This window comes from Salmo salar, chromosome ssa28 (genome assembly GCF_905237065.1).
Source record: "Salmo salar chromosome ssa28, Ssal_v3.1, whole genome shotgun sequence".
NCBI classification, from domain to species: domain Eukaryota; kingdom Metazoa; phylum Chordata; class Actinopteri; order Salmoniformes; family Salmonidae; genus Salmo; species Salmo salar.
The window spans coordinates 29,616,284-29,636,083 of NC_059469.1; the positions used below are offsets into that span (position 1 = coordinate 29,616,284).

At 45.0% G+C, this 19,800-nt stretch overlaps 1 protein-coding gene and 1 non-coding gene across 2 annotated transcripts in view; one reads left to right on the forward strand and one right to left on the reverse strand.

Moving 5' to 3' along the window:
* Positions 1-8,224: 8,224 nt before the first annotated feature.
* LOC123731484 (U5 spliceosomal RNA) lies at positions 8,225-8,336 on the reverse strand. The gene has a single exon (XR_006762637.1). It is a non-coding gene; the product is annotated as a U5 spliceosomal RNA (small nuclear RNA).
* Positions 8,337-18,829: 10,493 nt separating this feature from the next.
* Positions 18,830-19,800, forward strand: part of LOC106589844 (E3 ubiquitin ligase RNF157) — an 87,955-nt gene continuing 86,984 nt past the window's right edge. The window contains exon 1 of the mRNA XM_014180240.2: positions 18,830-19,137. The gene's annotated coding sequence lies outside the window, so the exon portion shown is untranslated. The remainder of the gene's footprint in view (positions 19,138-19,800) is intronic.

The following is a 19,800-nucleotide window of genomic DNA, read 5'->3' on the forward strand; positions in this document are numbered from 1 at the left end:
ATGCTACCAAATACTAATTGAGTGTATGTAAACTTCTGACCCACTGGGAATGTAATGAAAGAAATAAAAAGCTGAAATAAATCATTCTCTCTACTATTATTCTGACATTTCACATTCTTAAAATAAAGTGGTGATCCTAACTGACCTAAGACAGGGAATTTTTACTAGGATTAAATGTCAGGAACTGTGAAAAACTGAGTTTATACGTATTTGACTAAGGTGTATGTAAACTTCTGACTTCAACTGTATATATCATTGAGTTGATTAAGCTACACACAAACATGGTCTCTTTTTTGTTTTCTTGAGTAAGGCAGCTCCAAAATGCAGGCGTTTCAGCCTAGCTCAGTGCTTTCTGTGGTGGTGAGGCAAGCCAGCAGCAAATACGATGTCACGACTCCTACCGTAGGTAGCTCCCCCTCCTGTTCGTGTGGCGCTCAGTGGTCGTCGTCGCCGGCCTACTAGCTGCCACTGATTTCCTTTTCCCCCTTTTTGTTGATTGTGTGCACCTGTTTTTGTTTTGGGCTGATTAGCTGAGCTATTTTAGCCAGGAGGCCCGCCTGCTCTGTGTGCGCGATTGTTTCTCTGTTTGCTTTGCTTGGTGACACTCTGATTTTGTATTTTGCAGTAGTGCGTGTGTTTGCGCCAACAGTGTTTTGTCCCCTGTGTTTGGGGCACCTTGTTTTGTTGTGCGCTTTGATCGCTGTTTTGGGAAGGCTTGTGTTTTAGCCGTTGTGCTTATTAAAACCACTACCCTGCATCGCAGCTTCCTGCATTTGATTCCTCCAGTACGACACCCAAGCCTTACAGAATCCCGTACCGTTATCCTGAATGGAGTCAGCAGGAGCAGCTGCCAACCCCCTACCCTCGATGGAGGAACGTGTTCTCCATCACACATCAGTTCTCCATCGGATCAGATCGGCGATGGATCAGATGATGGAGAGGATGGACCGTTGGGAGAGGAGTGGCCTCCTCTCCCCACCTCCGGCTCCTCCGACAAATCCGCCTCCTTCCCCCCCTTCACCTGGCTCCGGCGCGCTTCGTCTTGCGCTCCCGAGGGAGTATGATGGAGCGGCGGCTGGGTGCCAGGGATTTCTGCTCCAGCTCGAGCTGTACCTGGCCACCGTGAGACCTACTCCCTCGGGGGAGGAGAGTGTGAGTGCCCTCATTTCCTGCCTGAAGGGCCGAGCTCTGGAGTGGGCCAACGCGGTCTGGAATAGTCCGGACTCGGCGAGGGATCACTACCCAGAGTTCACCCACCGCTTTAGGGCTGTATTCGATCACCCTCCAGAGGGAAGAGCGGCAGGTGAGCGGCTATTCCACCTCAGGCAGGAGACGAGGAGCGCGCAGGACTTCGCGCTGGAGTTCCGGACCTTGGCTGCTGGGGCGGGGTGGAACGACAGGGCCCTGATGGACCATTACCGGTGTAGTCTCCGGGAGGACGTCCGCAGGGAGCTAGCGTGTCGAGACAACACTCTCTCTCTCGACGAGCTCATCGACATGTCGATTCGACTGGACAATCTGCTGGCTGCCCGCGGGCGTTCTGAAAGGGTCCTGTCTGTTCCACCTCCATGCACTCCCGCCCCTATTCTTATGGAATTAGGGGGGGCTGTGCCAAGGGGTACCAGAGGAGGTGGCTCCTCCTGCACCAGCTGTGGTCGGAGAGGACACGCGGCCGACCGGTGCTGGAGGAGTCAGTCTGGGAGTCGAGAGGGCAGGCAGAACACTTCTCGGTCACCCCAGGTGAGTCAGCATCATACTCACCCAGAACCCCCTGTCGGTCACATGTTCGTTGAAATTGTTTTTTCTGATTTTTTTCCCTCTTCCCAGCATAGGGCGCTAGTCGATTCAGGCGCAGCTGGGAACTTTATGGATCGCGGACTCGCCATTAAGCTGGGTATTCCGCTAGTGCCGATAGATCCCCCCTTCCCCGTGCACTCCCTAGATAGCCCGCCATTAGGGTCAGGGTTGGTCAGGGTTGGTCAGGGAGGCCACGGTTCCACTGGACATGGTAACGCAGGGGAATCATAAGGAACGGATTAGTCTCTTCCTTATCGACTCACCTGGGTTTCCGGTGGTGCTGGGGGTTCCCTGGCTGGCTAGTCACAATCCCCGGTTTTCGTGGAGACAGGGGGTTCTCCAGGGGTGGTCAGAGGAGTGTTCAGGAAGGTGTATAGGAGTTTCCATCGGTGCCACGTCGGTGGAGAGTCCAGACCAGGTTTACACTGTGTGCATCCCCCCTGAATACGCCGATTTGGCGATCGCTTTCTGTAAGAAGAGGGCGACCCAATTACCACCTCATCGACAGGGGGATTGTGCGATAGATCTCCAGGTAAATGCTGTACATCCCAAGAGTCACGTGTACCCTTTGTCACAGGAGGAGACGTTGGCTATGGAGACATATGTCATGGAATCTCTGGGACAGGGGTACATTCGGCCCTCCATTTCACCCGCCTCCTCGAGTTTCTTTTTTGTGAAGAAAAAGGAGGGAGGTCTGCGTCCGTGCATTGATTACAGAGGTCTAAATTCTATTACGGTGGGGTTTAGTTACCCGCTACCTCTGATCGCTACGGCGGTGGAATCTTTTCATGGCGCAAGGTTCTTCACATAACTGGACCTCAGGAGCGCGTATAACCTGGTTCGTATCAAGAAGGGAGACGAGTGGAAAACCGCATTTAGTACCACATCGGGCCATTATGAGTACCTCGTCATGCCGTATGGGTTAAAGAATGCTTCAGCCGTCTTTCAATCCTTTGTAGACGAGATTCTCAGGGACCTGCACGGGCAGGGCGTGATTGTCTATATCGATGATATTCTGGTATATTCCGTCACCCGCGCCGCGCATGTGTCTCTGGTGCGCAAGGTGCTTGTGAGACTGCTGGAGCATGACCTATACGTCAAGGCTGAGAAGTGTGTGTTCTCCAAACGAGCCGTCTCCTTCCTGGGTTATCGCATTTCCACCACGGGGGTGGTGATGGAGTGTGACCGCGTTAATGCCGTGCGTAATTGGCCGACTCCAACCACGGTGAAGGAGGTGCAGCGGTTCTTAGGGTTTGCCAATTACTACCGGAGGTTTATCTGGGGTTTTGGCCAGGTAGCGGCTCCCATTACCTCACTGCTGAAGGGGGGGCCGGTGCGTTTGCTGTGGTCGACTGAGGCGGACAGAGCCTTCAAGAGGTTGAAGGCGCTGTTCACGGATGCACCCGTGTTGGCGCACCCGGACCCCTCTCTAGCCTTCATAGTGGAGGTGGACGCATCCGAGGCTGGGGTGGGTGCCGTGCTGTCACAGCGCTCGGGTACGCCACCTAAACTCCGCCCCTGCGCTTTCTTTTCGAAGAAGCTCGGTCCGGTGGAGCGTAACTATGATGTGGGGGACCGGGAGTTGTTAGCGGTGGTAAAAGCCCTGAGGGTGTGGAGACACTGGCTTGAGGGGGCTAAGCACCCCTTTCTCATCTGGACCGACCATCGGAACCTGGAGTATATCCGGGCAGCTAGGAGACTGAATCCGCGTCAGGCAAGGTGGGCCATGTTCTTCACCCGGTTCAGGTTTACTATTTCCTACAGACCGGGCTCCCTGAACACGAAGGCTAACGCGCTGTCCCGTCTCTATGACACAGAGGACCGGCCAATCGATCCAAATCCCATCATTCCGGCGTCTAGGCTGGTGGCACCGGTGGTATGGGAGGTGGACTCGGACATCGAGCGGGCGTTAAGGGTGGAACCTGCACCTTCACAGTGTCCCACGGGTCGCTTGTACGTGCCGCTTGGTGTTCGGGATCAATTGATTCGGTGGGCCCACACTCTACCTTCTTCGGGTCATCCAGGTGTGGCGAGGACAGTGCGGGGTCTAAGGGGGAAGTACTGGTGGCCCACCTTGGCTAAGGACGTTAGGGTCTACGTCTCTTCCTGTTCGGTATGCGCACAGAGTAGGGCTCCTAGGCACCTTCTGAGAGGGAAGTTACAGCCCCTCCCCGTTCCACAACGGCCCTGGTCGCACCTGTCAGTGGACTTCCTGACCGATCTCCCCCCGTCTCAGGGGAACACTACGGTCCTGGTTGTTGTGGATCGGTTTTCAAAGTCCTGCCATCTCCTCCCGTTGCCCGGTCTCCCTACGGCCCTACAGACTGCGGAGGCCCTATTTACCCACGTCTTCCAGCACTACGGGGTGCCGGAGGACATTGTCTCTGATCGAGGGTCCCAGTTCACGTCCAGGGTATGGAAGGCGTTTATGGAATGTCTGGGGGTCTCAGTCAGCTTGACCTCTGGTTATCACCCTGAGAGTAATGGGCAGGCGGAGAGGGTGAACCAGGAGGTGGGCAGGTTTCTGCGGTCGTATTGCCAGGACCGGCCAGGGGAGTGGGCTAGGTACATCCCATGGGCAGAGTTGGCCCAGAACTCACTCCGCCACTCCTCTACTAACCTATCACCTTTCCAGTGTGTTTTAGGTTACCAACCGGTCCTGGCACCATGGCACAAGTCAGACCGAGGCTCCTGCGGTGGAGGAGTGGGTGCAGCACTCCAAGGAGACCTGGAGAGCCGTCCAGGAATCCCTGAAACAAGCCAGTGGACGGCAGAAGAGGAGCGCTGACCGCCACCGCAGTGAGGCCCCCGTGTTCGTACCGGGGGACAGGGTCTGGCTCTCGACCCGGAACCTGCCCCTCCACTTGCCCTGCCGGAAGCTGGGGCCGCAGTGTGTAGGGCCCTTCAAAGTCCTGAGGAGGATAAACGAGGTGTGTTATAGGTTACAACTTCCTTCCTATTACCGTATTAACCCCTCGTTTCATGTGTCTCTCCTCAGGCCGGTGGTAGCTGGTCCCCTGCAGGAAGGTGAGGTGCCGGAGGTCCCTCCACCCCCTCTGGACATCGGGGGTCCCCGGCGTACAGCATACGGTCCATTCTGGACTCGAGACGCCGGGTGAGGGGCCTGCAGTACCTCGTGGACTGGGAGGGGTACGGCCCGGAGGAGAGGTGCTGGGTACCGGTGGGGGACGTCTTGGACCCATCCCTGTTGAGGGATTTCCATCGCCTCCACCCGGATCGCCCTGCGCCTCGCCCTCCGGGTCGACCTCGAGGCCGGTGTCGGCGCGCTGCGGGAGCCGCGCGTCGGGGGGGGGGGTACTGTCACGACTCCTACCGTAGGTAGCTCCCCCTCCTGTTCGGGTGGCGCTCGGCGGTCGTCGTCGGCGGCCTACTAGCTGCCACTGATTTCCTTTTCCCCCTTTTTGTTGATTGTGTGCACCTGTTTTTGGTTTGGGCTGATTAGCTGGGCTATTTTAGCCAGGAGGCCCGCCTGCTCTGTGTGCGCGATTGTTTCTCTGTTTGCTTTGCTTGGTGACACTCTGATTTTGTATTTTGCAGTAGTGCGTGTGTTTGCGCCAACAGTGTTTTGTCACCCTGTGTTTGGGGCACCTTGTTTTGTTGTGCGCTTTGATCGCTGTTTTGGGAAGGCTTGTGTTTTAGCCATTGTGCTTATTAAAGCCACTACCCTGCATCGCAGCTTCCTGCATTCGATTCCTCCAGTACGACACCCAAGCCTCACATACGGAGCGTTGCGCTGTAATTGGCTCAGTGTTCTGTTACTTAAGGGGACACTACGTCACCGCCAAGTCTAAGGGTAGAGCTAGAAAATTCTAGCCCCTTGGGAGTTACATTAGAAGTGCCCATCCAAGAAGGCTCAAGGCCATTGGCCACAGTTAAAATTACATCAGATCACATATCTACAGTAGCTTTGATTGGACTGATCATGTCAACATCATACTTTCACAATCTTAGCTAGCAGTCATCATGAATCAAGTCGACCATTTACTGGCAAATCATTTTTAATCCTTGTCATATGAAGAGAAATAATGAAGAGAAATTATAGATAAAACATATCGGTGCTCATCAGCCATTGGACATAAACATTACACAAGTTGGAAATCGCAAACTCAACAATGAGTGGTTTGGAAGGAATCAGTGACAGTGGCTAACCGCAAGCATTGCAAAGCAATCACTAGCCTGCTATTCAGTGGAGTGGCTGTGTGGTCCCAAATCTGGGATTAAGGAGCTCTTTTCCAAGTTTAAAATGATAAACATTCAACATTGGACATGCTGTCAATGAAAAATGATTTGTGCCGCGCTCAAAACAACTGTTAACTCCTAACTGCAAAAACTTGACTTCAGTTAGCTCAAGACAACTGTGAGGTCGGGAATAAACGAGCTCTGACTGGGAAAATACGTTTTGAACGGTCATCCAACTTGGAATTGGAAATCAGGCCTCTTTCTAGCGCTATAACCTGACGATCAATGACATCATGATTCAACCTTGTTTTTTTCCCCAGAGTTCCCAGTTGTTTTGAAAGCACCATAAATCCAGAGGCCAGACTTTGATGACAAAATTTTCCCGCTAAGGAACGACGCGCCACCTTCCTGTTGAAGTGAGCACAGCACAACAAGGTGAGTCCAAAAATGTATTGCCTAAATTATGTAATATTCCAGGGAGATATGTATACTGTAGCTAAGAAAGTCCTAATAAGTGTATGTTGTGTAGTAAAATGTTAGTAGCCCATGTGCCTCACCCTAATAATTTGGTCTATTCACCCCCCTTTATTTATCATACGGTTCTGACTTGGTGTACAGGGAGAACAGCCCATGTTCTGAATTCTGTCGCTGTACATTTCAAAAGTGCTGAACAAATAGTTATATTGACTATGTCTGTCCTAGCTCGCTCATGAATGTCTTAATCAAAATAACGGATTGCCTCTTATCTGCTTGTCGTCCCCTTATGTCATAGTTTGTACATCTCAATTGTCAGTAGAAACCACATTTGCAAGTCACACATTTCAGCTATGTTTTTTTTAAAGGCAGTAAAATGAGGCTGAATTAACTGTTTCGCTGCCAGACAAGGCTCTGCTGATAGCCAGGTGTAGCAGTGGTAAGGTGTTGGGACTGCTGTTGGGACTCTGCTGTTGAGACAGCTTAATGTAGGCCCTAACAGTTTGTGGTCACCTTCTGTCACCGTTATAGAGCAATGAATGTATTGTTTAGTGTTGTGTTGTGTAGTGGCTTTGCTGGCATGCCTCAAATACTTTTGGGGGAATTTGACCCACCAACATTTACATGCTAAAATCGCCACTGCTTCCCTATAATTTATATGAAAAATGAAAGAACGTGTCCGGGCATAAAAACAATGACAGAACGGGACCGAGCATAAAAACAATTGTTGACACTCATAATGTTCCTCTACACGGAAATCCAAATTCATTTCAGTTTAAAACGTTCAGCAAGTAAAAAATCCAATCCATCGTTAATTTAAAATTCCAAATAATAATCAAATCAAACAGTATGTAATCAATTCAAATTAGGCAAACCAAATGGTCATCCAGCCCCCCCAAAAAAAGCAATCAATCGATCAAAAAATAATCAGATAAATCTGTCAGTCCATTCAGTCAGTCAACAAAATGTCTTTGTGTTGGGGGATGTGTGAGCTCTGGACTAGTGCTGAAAGGAATTGGCAGTTGTGGGTGGTCTGTGCTGTATCCAGAGTTGGTGTTGGTGTTGTGGCTTGGACCGGGAAAACCTGGGTTGGTACATTTGCTGGGACCAGGACTGAAGGTCAACGGTTGGTGCTGGGGACCAGGAAAAAAACAAGAACCGGGAACTAGGGCTGCTGCAGGTAGCTGGTTCGGGATCTGTAGAAGGGAGGAAGGACAACTGGAGGAGCAAGCAGACACACAAGCGAGCCCTAGACCCAGAGGTCTAACCTTAAATTAAGACCACAAATGTTTTGTTGTCATTCATTTTCATGATACAGAAAATGTTCCCTTTGTGGCTATGGTAACTAATGAAAACCGATATCCAGAGGCCAGCAGCAAGACAGCGTTCCTCAATGCAGTGGTATTACCAGAGTTTCTAAACCATCGTTGGTATTACTATTACAGAACAATATACATGGTTGATATAGGCCGTCATTGTAAAATAGGAATTTGTTCGTAACTGACTTGCCAAGTTAAATAAAAAGATTAAATAAATAAAACAATAATAATAAAAACTATAAAATAATAACTTTCAGCAACTATATGGCTCTAGCTACTTAATCAAGTGTTCCAAATCACATATTTATTTAGGTAGATAAACTCTGAATGAAACTGCAGGTTGAACACATCTCCAATACAACGTATTACATGTAGTGTCCAAAGCCTATAATTACAAGCATGACGGACTTCCTAACAGTCTGGTGCATCACGACTATATTTAAACAAGTGTAGGAAAAAATTAGTTGATACTCATAATGTTCCTCTCCACGGAAATCTTTAGTAAAAGGCGAAAGATTTATGCGATCTGAAGAGAAACCAGAGTGTACTACCGATGTAAAGGGGGTGAAACCATCTAGATTCGCGGCACTATCATTCCCGGTAACGGATTTAATATTGTTGCGCACAACAATACCGTGTTGGTATAGACGCATAAATAAGGCGTCCACTACCATGTTCATGTAACTTTATATGTTAATGTTTTGGGTGGAATTACGACAAATAATCAAATACCGTTTCCATATACACACGCGAAGGGGACTCTGGGTAATATAGCATACACGACTTCCTGATTGTTACAGCATTGACGTCTGGAATGGCGCTTTACAGTTTACAAAAAAAAAAAAAACCTGCTGACCGAAATGATATATACCCACACACAAACTCAAAAACACTTCCCAAACTTGAAATATTACTTTGCCAAAGAGGAATGCACAACTTCAATACCGACAGGTACATCACAATCATGGCTCAAACTGTGGTGTATTACTTATTACTAGGAATAGGTAGAAAGAAACATACACGGGCATGAGAACAGCAGCTTAGCCTGGTCGCTCCGAGAGACTTGTACCAAAGACAGTACAAGCACATACTGTACTATGATGGAAAACATGGAATTGAAAATATATTTGTTCCCAGCGATTTTTTTTAAAACAAATTAGAACGGAACTTAAAATGAGAAGAACCGCATGAACAAAATGTGGAAGGGGTGACCAATGGGACGTTATTGACTTTTGATTCTCTTAACAATTTTTTGTTGTTGGGGGGGTCAAATCAAACTTTATTTGCCACATGCGCCGAATACAACAGGTGTAGACTTTACTGTGAAATGCTTACATACAAGCCCTTAACCAACTGTGCAGTTCAATAAGAAGAACATATTTACCAAGTAGGCTAAAATAAAAAGTAATAATGTAAATGTGATGTAATGTAATGTACAATGCATGATATTAATCCAGTTCTCTTCTCCCCCCCCCCCCCAAAAAAAACCCTGGGAATGTGAAATAATAAAGATATACTATTTTTAAAGCGAAAGCATGAAAACACATGAAAGTGACAACAGGAGGCTCATGCAGGAAAAAAACGACTTTCATAAACACCTTTCTGTGTTTGCAAACATTGCCGCACGAGGGCGATGCGTGCAAATTGGTGGCAGAACAAGGGGGAGCGCTTACAGAACGCCAGCAAAAAATGCCTAATTTCACACTACTTTTGGAATATAATTCAATTTTAAGGCACGTATGAATGTCCTGCTTAATATAATGTTTATATCATCATCGCAATTCAAATGCATTATACTTAAACCAGTGGCTAGCATTCTAGCTTACAACTGATGCATCCAAAATAGCTATTTTGCAAAGATCACAACCAAATATATTCTTGGCGACTGTAAAAGCAAGAATCAAAACATCAGTGTAAGTGTATGAGAACCCCAAAAAGTGATTTTGTTTAAGTAATAAAAAAACGTAAAATCGAGGCTATGTTGAATGGGCGGTGATGGTGATGGATTTCTTACTGCCGCCAAGAGTCCGTTTTTCGTGTACTGGAAAAGAGTCTGTAGAGAGAAGCTTGACATTAATCCATGCCATGTCCAAATTCTACAGTACAGCTACCAACAGTAGCTCACGGAGAAAAATAACCATTGCGACACAGGTAGTAGACGCTAGGACAGCGAGGCTGTGGCAGGACGTGTAACTGTCCACGGGCAATTACTGATGCTGCGTTCAAGACAACTGGGAACAAATCTCAGACTGGAAAATTTGTTTTGAACGGTCATCTAACTTTCGGTCCAAACACTTAATAAAAGACACACCCTATCCCCTCAGCCCTCAAATTAAGTGGACACTTATGATGATGAATCATGACGTCTGACGAGTATACACTTGCAGGGCAAGGGGCCAGTGGTGGTTCTAGACCATTTCAACTGGGGGGGCCAAGCTGGGGCCAGTTGTACTGTTAGAGGGGCCAGTTACATTAGATGTTATTGTTGTCATATCGTTTTCTTCACTGCATTGCAGGCATTAGCAGGCAAAATACCATGTTCATAATCATTCAACAATTTATTTGCATTTCAATTATAATTTTCATTTGCATTACATATTCAGTATCAGGTCACATCAACTGTATTCTCTGGTTTTTGTGGGGTTTTTTGCAAAAAGATCAGCAAATTCATCTAGACTCAAGGCCTTTGCCCTCCTTGACTCAATACTTAATCTGTCACCTGACATTGTGGGCCTGAGAATCGTTTTCACCAGCTTTAGTGCAGAAAAACTCTGTTCACAAGAAGCAGTACTAACAGGGATTGAAACAGCTATCTGGCACAGTTTAAAGAGCTCAAAGAAAACTTCTTTATAAGGCTCAATGAATAATGCCAGCTCTACTACACTGGAGGGTCTCTGCATGCCACTCTGTATTTTCCTTTCTAAAATTCTTCTGAACTGATGTAGTTCATGCCGCAAGTCCTCAATATTTGATTCATACATTCTAGCAAATGGAAACAGGGACTTTACTTTGAGAAACACATCACTTGTAGGGTTTAGAGTTTGGATGCCATTCATTATGTCACAGTTTTTGCTAGGGAACCTTCTGTTAAGCTCATTGAGCATATGATCTAAAATAGGTTAGAAAAGGGTTGTACGAAAACGGCCTTTTTCTTGTTCTGAATCTGACCTCTGACCCCCTGTACTGAGTACACAGTCTCCATTCAATTGAGAGCTTAGCTTTTTTGGTCGTTTTGCAGGGGGGTGTATTACAGTATCACATTGCTCAGCTGTGTTCAACACTTCATTCCATAGGTCATCAAAAAATGACTCATCCCTGTAGTCATTCAAAGTTTGAACTAAGGCTTCAACTAAATCAACAGCCTTTGACAGGTCAAGTGATGAAGACTGTAGCATATCTGATAGAAATGTTGCTTCTCCAAACACTTTATGGAGTGTAACAAGGCACACAATGAATTGTAACTCTATCTGTGCAAGCAGACCTCGTGCCTCAACAGATCTGTCACCATTGTGTTCTTGGACTATGTCTTTCAGGACTCGCTTAATGGCAGGAAATCTATCCATAATAGTATGTAGAGCCATATATCAACATGCCCAGCGAGTGTCACTTAGTCTCTGAAGCTCTCTAGGTGCACCTGGGTACATCTCTTTTTGTATGCTAAGCCATTTTTGATGCACATATGACCCAGATGTAAAGACGTAAAGTCTTTCTAGTAAGGAGAAGAACTGTCCTACCTCAGGGACAGCTTTGACTGTATCCACTAAAACTAAGTTTAGACAGTGTGCACTACAGTGGATGTAAAAAGGCATGCTTTGCTTGTTCTTTAATGCGTGCCTGGACGCCTGAATGCTTGCCACTCATAACGGAAGCACCGTCATATGCTTGGCCTACTAGGTTGTTTTTGTATTCAAGACCATGACTTTCTAATATGTGTATGATTTTGTCAGTAAGCCATGCTGCATCTAGTCGATCAGCCGATTCAAAGTGGAGAAAGCTCTCATGGACAGCTCCTCTGAAATAGTACCTGAGTACTGGGCCCGTGTGACTCAGTTGGTAGAGCATGGTGTTTGCAACGCCAGGGTTGTGGGTTCGATTCCCATGGGGGACCAGTACGGGGAAAAAATAAATAAATAAAAAATGTATGAAATGTATACACTCACTCAAGTCGCTCTGGATAAGAGCATCTGCTAAATGACTAAAATGTACTAGAGAGATCTGCTCCTTTATGTTTTTACATCTTTTGTTTCGTCTGCCATTATGCTAAAGACCTCACTGTCTTTCACTTCTTCTATCATTTTTGTTTGAACCATGTCTGCCAAACAACTCAGAACCTCATTCTGAATCCCTTTGCATTATGAATGGAAGTCAACCTTTTTTTTCACAGTTGTGTCATGCTTAGCTATTGTTTCTAGGATTACCATGAAGTTCCCTTTATTATCTAAATCTGCAGACTCATCGTGTCCTCTTTGTGCAATGTTTTGTGTGGCTGTAAGTAGTAGTACTTCTCCTATTGTTTTAATATAGTCCCAATTTTCTTGAACCTGTTTGTTGTGTTCCTTGTTTAGGGCATTTACCAGTGTTGCATTACTTCTTACCGCTTTCTGATAGTCTCTCCATGTAATCATTGCGTGTTTGTGCCGCTCAGACCTTGCATGAATTGCAAATCCCCCCTCTTTGTAAGTTGCCTTCTTCCAGTTGTTAAAACCCAATTGTGAATCAAATACAGTCTCTGAGACTTTGAGAGGGCTAAAATGCCTGCAGGCGTAACAAAACACATAGTCTGATTTTTTTTTAAATATTCAAGCCAGGGGTGGATATGGTACCAGGCCGCCTTGAAGCTCCTCCTCCGGTCCCCCATCAGAGTTCTTGGGAATATGTTCATCATTGGCTGCACCGGTGGTTCCTCCCCGGACTTGCTGATATCTGCCAAAGAAAAAATATATATAATTAAAAGTATCTATTTGGGTAATTTTAGATACACCATTGCCATCAGGCAACTTCTGAAATCCATCTGATATCTATATCACAAGCCCAATAGCATGTTAAATAAGATTTCATTTCTATACACCATATAAACCGACTCATTTCTATACACCACATAAACCGACTCATTTCTATACACCATATAAACCGACTCATTTCTATACACCACATAAACCGACTCATTTCTATACACCATATAAACCGACTCATTTCTATACACCATATAAACCGACTCATTTCTATACACCATATAAACCGACTCATTTCTATACACCATATAAACCGACTCATTTCTATACACCATATAAACTGACTCATTTCTATACACCATATAAACTGACTAATTACACTGCTTTACAAGTAACCACAGATTTATTCAACATCACAAACCTGATGGTCCACTGCTTGTGGACACACGAGGCTCCTCTGTTGGTGTCTCACTCTCAGCCTCTTCCTCAGCCTCTCCATCTGTCTCACTTTCCTGCTCTACTATGCCTTCACTCTCAGTCTCTCCAATGGACAGGTCTTTCTGCTCTCTCTCTGCAGGCTCTCTGCTCTCTCCACACCTGAACCACCTGGCTCTGTCTCACTGTCTGCCTTGTCTTGTCTTTGGAAGAAGGACATGATGTCCTTCTCTCTCTTCATTTTGCTGAAAACTAAAGAGCAAAAGCAATAGGGACCACGCTAATTAATTCATTTACTTAAAATAACTGACTTGCTAGGTATCTACCCTTTATGTCTAACCGTTTTACGTTACTATGCGTTTACGGAGTGTGGTTTAAGTAAAAACACTCAGCACCATGAGTTTGTTGATCATATATTTTATCCTTTTTCATACTGCTACAAAGTAACAAGCGGCCAGGTTAAGATAAGCTGATCTAACGTTACACTTCTGTAATGCATTTAATACAAATACAACATATTAACAATTTTACTCACCTCTATATTTCCTTCTTTGTGCTTGAACTATAATATTCGTGCGGAATTTCTTACAACTTCTGAATAGAAAAAAACTTGCAGATGCATTTGGTACGATTCCGCCTGAAGCCGTCCCTCTAGAAAATGTGTGGGTTAAATTCGTGTTCCGCGTTGCCACTGTCTAATAACGGATGTAAAAAAAGAACAATAGCAAAAATGTGTTATGTTATTAAATTATTTCATACTCCACATTTAGGGGGGCCACAAGGGGGTCCAAAATTGTTGTCACAGGGGCACTGCCCCCCAGAACCGCTAGTGCAAGGGCCGAGGGAGGAAGAAATTATTTTTTAAAGGACAACCCTTGGCCGGAAATTCATCACTCGATGATTGTGTTTTCAGCCACCGGTATCTTGTGGATGCTTTATATGCACTACAGTCAAATATGAGTGTATGTCTACTTATATTACATATATAATTATTAATATACGCCTTAATATACGCCTCTGTCTTTCCTACCTGAAGATCACTAAAGTCATGATTTGACCTCATATTTTTCAGAGTTCCCAGTTGTCTTGAAAGCATCATTACTACTGATCCCGGGCGTTGATGGCGCATAAAGAGGCCCATAAACAGTACAAGTAACCTCTGCGCTGTACATACAGTGCCTAGTTCCCCCTATCTGAGATACCTACTGCAGCCCTCATCCTCCACATACAACATCCTTTCTGCCAGTCACGTTCTGTTAAAGGTCCCCAAAGCACACACATAACATTTTATTTGATTTTTGATTTGATCCCTGGGTCTTTTCAGTTCGCTGCAGCTAGCGACTGGAACGAGCTGCAAAAAACACTCAAACTGGACAGTTTTATCTCAATCTCTTCATTCAAAGATTCAATCTCTTACTGACAGTTGTGGCTGCTTCGCCTGATGTATTATTGTCTCTACCTTCTTGCCCTTTGTGCTGTTGTCTGTGCCCTATAATGTTTGTACCATGTTTTGTGCTGCTACAATGTTGTTCTCCTGCCATGTTGTGTTGCTACCATATTGTTGTCATGTTGTATTGCTACTAAGCTATGTTGTTGTCTTAGGTCTCTATGTTTTTTATTTTTCTATTATTTTTTATTTAACCTTTATTTAACTAGGCAAGTCCGTTAAGAACAAATTCTTATTTACAATGACGGCCTACCAAAAGGCAAAGTGCCTGCGGGGATGGGGGCTTGGATTAAAAATTAAAATATAGGACAAAACACACATAACGACAACAGAGACACCACAACACTACTAATGGGCTCTCGAGTGGCGCAGCAGTCTAAGACACTGCATCTCAGTGCTAGAGGCGTCACTGCAGATCCTGGTTTGATTCCAGGCTGTATCACAACCGGCTGTGATTGGCAGTCCCATAGGCCGGCGCAAAACTGGCCCAGCATCGTTAGGGTTTGGCCAGGGCAGGCCGTCACTGTAAATAAAAAAAAATGTCTTAAATGACTTGCCTAGTTAAATAAAGGTTAAATAAATACATAAAATAAAAATGTCTGGATTGAATATGTCTTCACACCCCAGAGTTAATACTTGCTGGGAACACCTTGGCAGCCATTTCAGCTGTGAATCATTTTGAATAACATTCTACCAACTTTTTCACAACTCTTAGGAAAACATACAGTATACTGTAGCCATTGTTTTTGTCCAAATTTCTCAAGCTCAGTAAATTTGGTTAGGAATCATTGATGGACAGCAATCAGGGGCGGAAATCCGGGGGGGGGACGGGGGGGGACACGACCCCCCCATCCTGGGACAAATATGATTTGTCCCCCCCAATATATCACGTGAAACATAACTATGTAATTTAAATAATATTAATAATACGCAATGAAAGCAATTGTGCTGATTATAGACACTTAATAGCGCGTTTTTCAAAAGATTTCGACCCCCCCACCCTTTGCCTCATAATGGTTTGATCCACTGCCAGTTCCTTAGTTGGCAAGGTAACAGAGGGGTCGTATCTACTGTCTGAAAGGCACTCAATGAACGTAACTGACGTGAGGTTAATCTAGTCAATCGCGCACACACACTAGCTGAATATGCAGAGCTAGCGCGCAAATATTAACTATTAAGCTAGCTAGTACCTATTCCATTTATATGGCGTCGTCAAAGATGGAATCTTTGCTATCGTCAATTTATTCCAAGATCAGCATGCAGATGATGTAAGTTAGTGCTTCAAAGTCCCTGTGATAAGGTTAGCGATAAACTGAAGTCCAAACTGAACAGAACTACACTCTCTTCTACCATTGTCTTAAATATATTTAATGGTCTAGTTGCAAAAGCTAAATTGTCGCAAGGGAACTTTTATTTATTTATTTTATTTCACCTTTATTTAACCCGGGTAGCAAAGATTATAGCAAACACCACTGAAACTGAATTGGTGCTCGCTAGCTTTGCAAATTCAGCTATTGTTGGAAGCCAGCAAATATGAAACAAACTATTAAAAGTACAAAAGGTTGCAGCATATGTTGTGTAAATGGTGAACTCATACAGCTGTCAACTCTTGTCATTTTAATCTGTTTCACATTTGCTAGCCTGTTAGGGCTAGGGGGCAGTATTGACACGGCTGGATAAAAAACATACCCAATTTAATCTGGTTACCACTCCTACCCAGTAACTAGAATATGCATATACTTATTACATATGGATAGAAAACACCCTAAATTTTCTAAAACTGTTTGAATGGTGTCTGTGAGTATAACAGAACTCAAATGGCAGGTCAAAACCTGAGAGATTCCTTTACAGGAAGTGGCCTGTCTGACCATTTCTTGAACTTCTTTTCCATCTCTATCATTTACTAAGGATCTCTGCTCTAACGTGACACTTCCCACGTCGTCCATAGGCGCTCAGAGCCCGGGAAAAAACAGAATGTCGTCATTCCAGCCCCAGGCTGAAACACATTATCGCCTTTCTCAAGTGGCCGATCAAGGGACACTGGGCTTATGCGCGTGACCCGACCGCCCCGCCTTTGGGATTTTTTCCTCTGTTTGCCGAAAAGGAGATTCCCTGTCGGAATATTATTGCTTTTCTACGAGAAAAATGGCGTAAAAATTGATTTTAAACAGCGGTTGACATGCTTCGAAGTACGGTAATGGAATATTTAGAATTTTATTGTCACGAATTGCGCCATGCGCGCGACACTTCTTTACTATTTCGGATAGTGTCTGGAACGCACGAACAAAACGCCGCTATTCGGATATAACGATGGATTATTTTGGACCAAACCAACATTTGTTATTGAAGTAGCAGTCCTGGGTGTGCATTCTGACGAAGACAACAAAAGGTAATCAAACTTTTATAATAGTAAATATGATTATGGTGAGTGCTAAACTTGCCGGGTGTCTAAATAGCGAGCCCGTGATGCCTGGGCTATGTACTTAGAATATTGCAAAATGTGCTTTCACCAAAAAGCTATTTTAAAATCGGACATATCGAGTGCATAGAGGAGGTCTGTATCTATAATTCTTAAAATAATTGTTATGTTTTTTGTGAACGTTTATCGTGAGTAATTTAGTAAAATGTTAGCGAATTCCCCGGAAGTTTGCGGGGGGTATGCTAGTTCTGAACGTCACATGCTAATGTAAAAAGCTGGTTTTTGATATAAATATGAACTTGATTTAACAAAACATGCATGTATTGTATAACATAATGTCCTAGGGTTGTCATCTGATGAAGATCATCAAAGGTGAGTGCTGCATTTAGCTGTCTTCTGGGTTTTGGTGACATTATATGCTGGCTTGAAAAATGGGTGTCTGATTATCTATGGGCTAGCGTCCCACCTAGCCCATAGAGGCTAGCTACCTTTTAGATCGAAGCCCAAATAGAATGATAGAAGATGATAGAAGCCCATCTCCTACTATAAATAACCTACACACAGTGTGTGTGTGTAGCCAGCCAGCCAGCCAGCCAGGTAGAAAAATGGCAGAAAAATAAAAGACGGACATCAGAGTATTTTTCAATACACCAAAACGCATAGTAAGAACCCTAGTAGCCTAATATCTCAAAGACTAGTTGATAAAATGTTCATAAGAAAGAAATGAAATTCTAATGGAAATGTTTCACAGTGATGTCATTAGGCAGAGCAGGCAACAGATGGCACACAGACAGCAGAGTTGGGGACAGGTATGCAGGGACAGACTGGCAGAGACAGGGAGTCTCAGGTAAGTTTGTTGAGTCTTTGTTTAGCAACATTATGAAAGGTTCTCAATTTTTTTGACTTGTAAAATAGGAACATAATTGGAAAATGCCATGGATACCCCCACTCTCAACTTAAACTGGTGACTGAACTAAGATTTGTTAAAGGCAATGGTATTGCTGTTGTGATTAGTTGTGTAGTTTTGGGTACCGGTAGTTAGGAGTACGGCAAACACCTTATTTCTTTGGTTCCTCAATATACATTTACCATATTACAATGTAGGCTATGTGTTACAGCACTACTTTTGGTGTCCCCCTCAGGAATTGCTCTTGAGAAAATTTCTTGTAATTGTCCCCTCCAAAGTTGATATCAGATTTTCGCCCCTGACAGCAATATTCACACTCAACACCTCCTGGAAAGCAATTCTGGTGTGTCTTTGACATTACAATTTGTGTAACTGTCCTGCTGAAAAATAAAACTATCCTATGGCGGGTTTTCCTCAAACTTTTAAACTGGGCTTTGCTCCTTTCATATGTATTTTGATCCTGACAAACTCCCCACCCGGATCCGGCTCCACGAGGGGGCTAAAGGCGGCTTAGCCCCCTCAGTTCAAACTTGAGCCCCCTCAGTTTTTGTTTTATGTCCCTATATAAAAATAACCAAAAGGTTACAATGAAAAGTTAAAATGATTGAGTGACAGGTTGGCACAAAAAGTTCTGTATCTCCGCTGCACTGTGTCAGCACAATGGACAGTTCGCGCTGCAGTGTTTGTAGAGGGAGCTATGGAAAGCCACGGGGAGGTTAGGTATGAATCCTTTGGGTTTCCATAAAAAGTGGGGAAAAGCGGTTCTCATCTCTGTGGTAGGCTAAGTGAATAACGTCATACTTCTCCACTGTAATATTTGATTTTGATTTATAAGGGCGGGGTCAAGTTTACCGTTGAAGCTGCTTCACTCAACTCTGTCTCACGCCCCAACACTACCAAGTTTAGTTAGTTTCTTAGCTAGCTGTAAAAAAGCATTATTGTTATTAGCCTTAGTCTATTTAGCTAGCTCAAACCAGCTAATCTGCCATGATGGATATCAGAAATTGGCTTCGCCAAAGTACCCAAACAAGGGAGAGCGATGAGCAGCAGCATCACACCATGAGGCCGCCGCCAAGCTCCAGCTAGCTCCGTGGGCAGAGCCTACCCACCCTTCCACAAGCGCCGCCAGGATAATCGCTCCTCCTCCAACTTTTCCTGATGATCTTGGAACAGAGGAGCCAGCCCAGGTTAGCCTAAAATCCTACCCTAGCCGCCCGCAGGTTTTTTTGTCCAAAAACATTAATTTAATAGGCTATGTTTTGGTTATTTGGATCCCCGGTTTTGTTCTGTTTGCATTCATTCGTTCCAATTCGCGGTTGTGTCGGTATTCTAAGCCAAACTGCAATTCAGTATTTTTGTTTTCAAAAATAACTAGGCTACTACTTTCAGCATTTTATTTGCATTATTTTGGTAAGACGGTTGTGTGTGCGACTGCATTCACATAGGCTGTTTAATAGGTGAATTGCCCTATCTATCTTGTGTCCTATATTCATTACCAAAATGGCCTTGGTGTAGGGCGTTGTCCATTGTGCTGATACAGCGCAGCAGAGATAGGCTACAGATTTCAAAAACACTCAATGATCTCTGAGTCTTGGCATTTGAACTTTGTTTATTGTCCCATCGCACTCTTGCGACTCCTTGTGGCGGGCCAGGCGCCTGCAAGCTGACTTTGGTCGCCAGCTGGACGGTGTTTCCTCCGACACATTGGTGCAGCTGGCTTCCGGGTTAAGCCAGCAGTGTGTCAAGAAGCAGTGTGGCTTGGCAGGGTCGTGTTTCGGAGGACGCATGGCTCTCGACCTTCACCTATCCCGAGTCCATAGGGAAGTGGCAGCGAAGGTACAAGACTAACT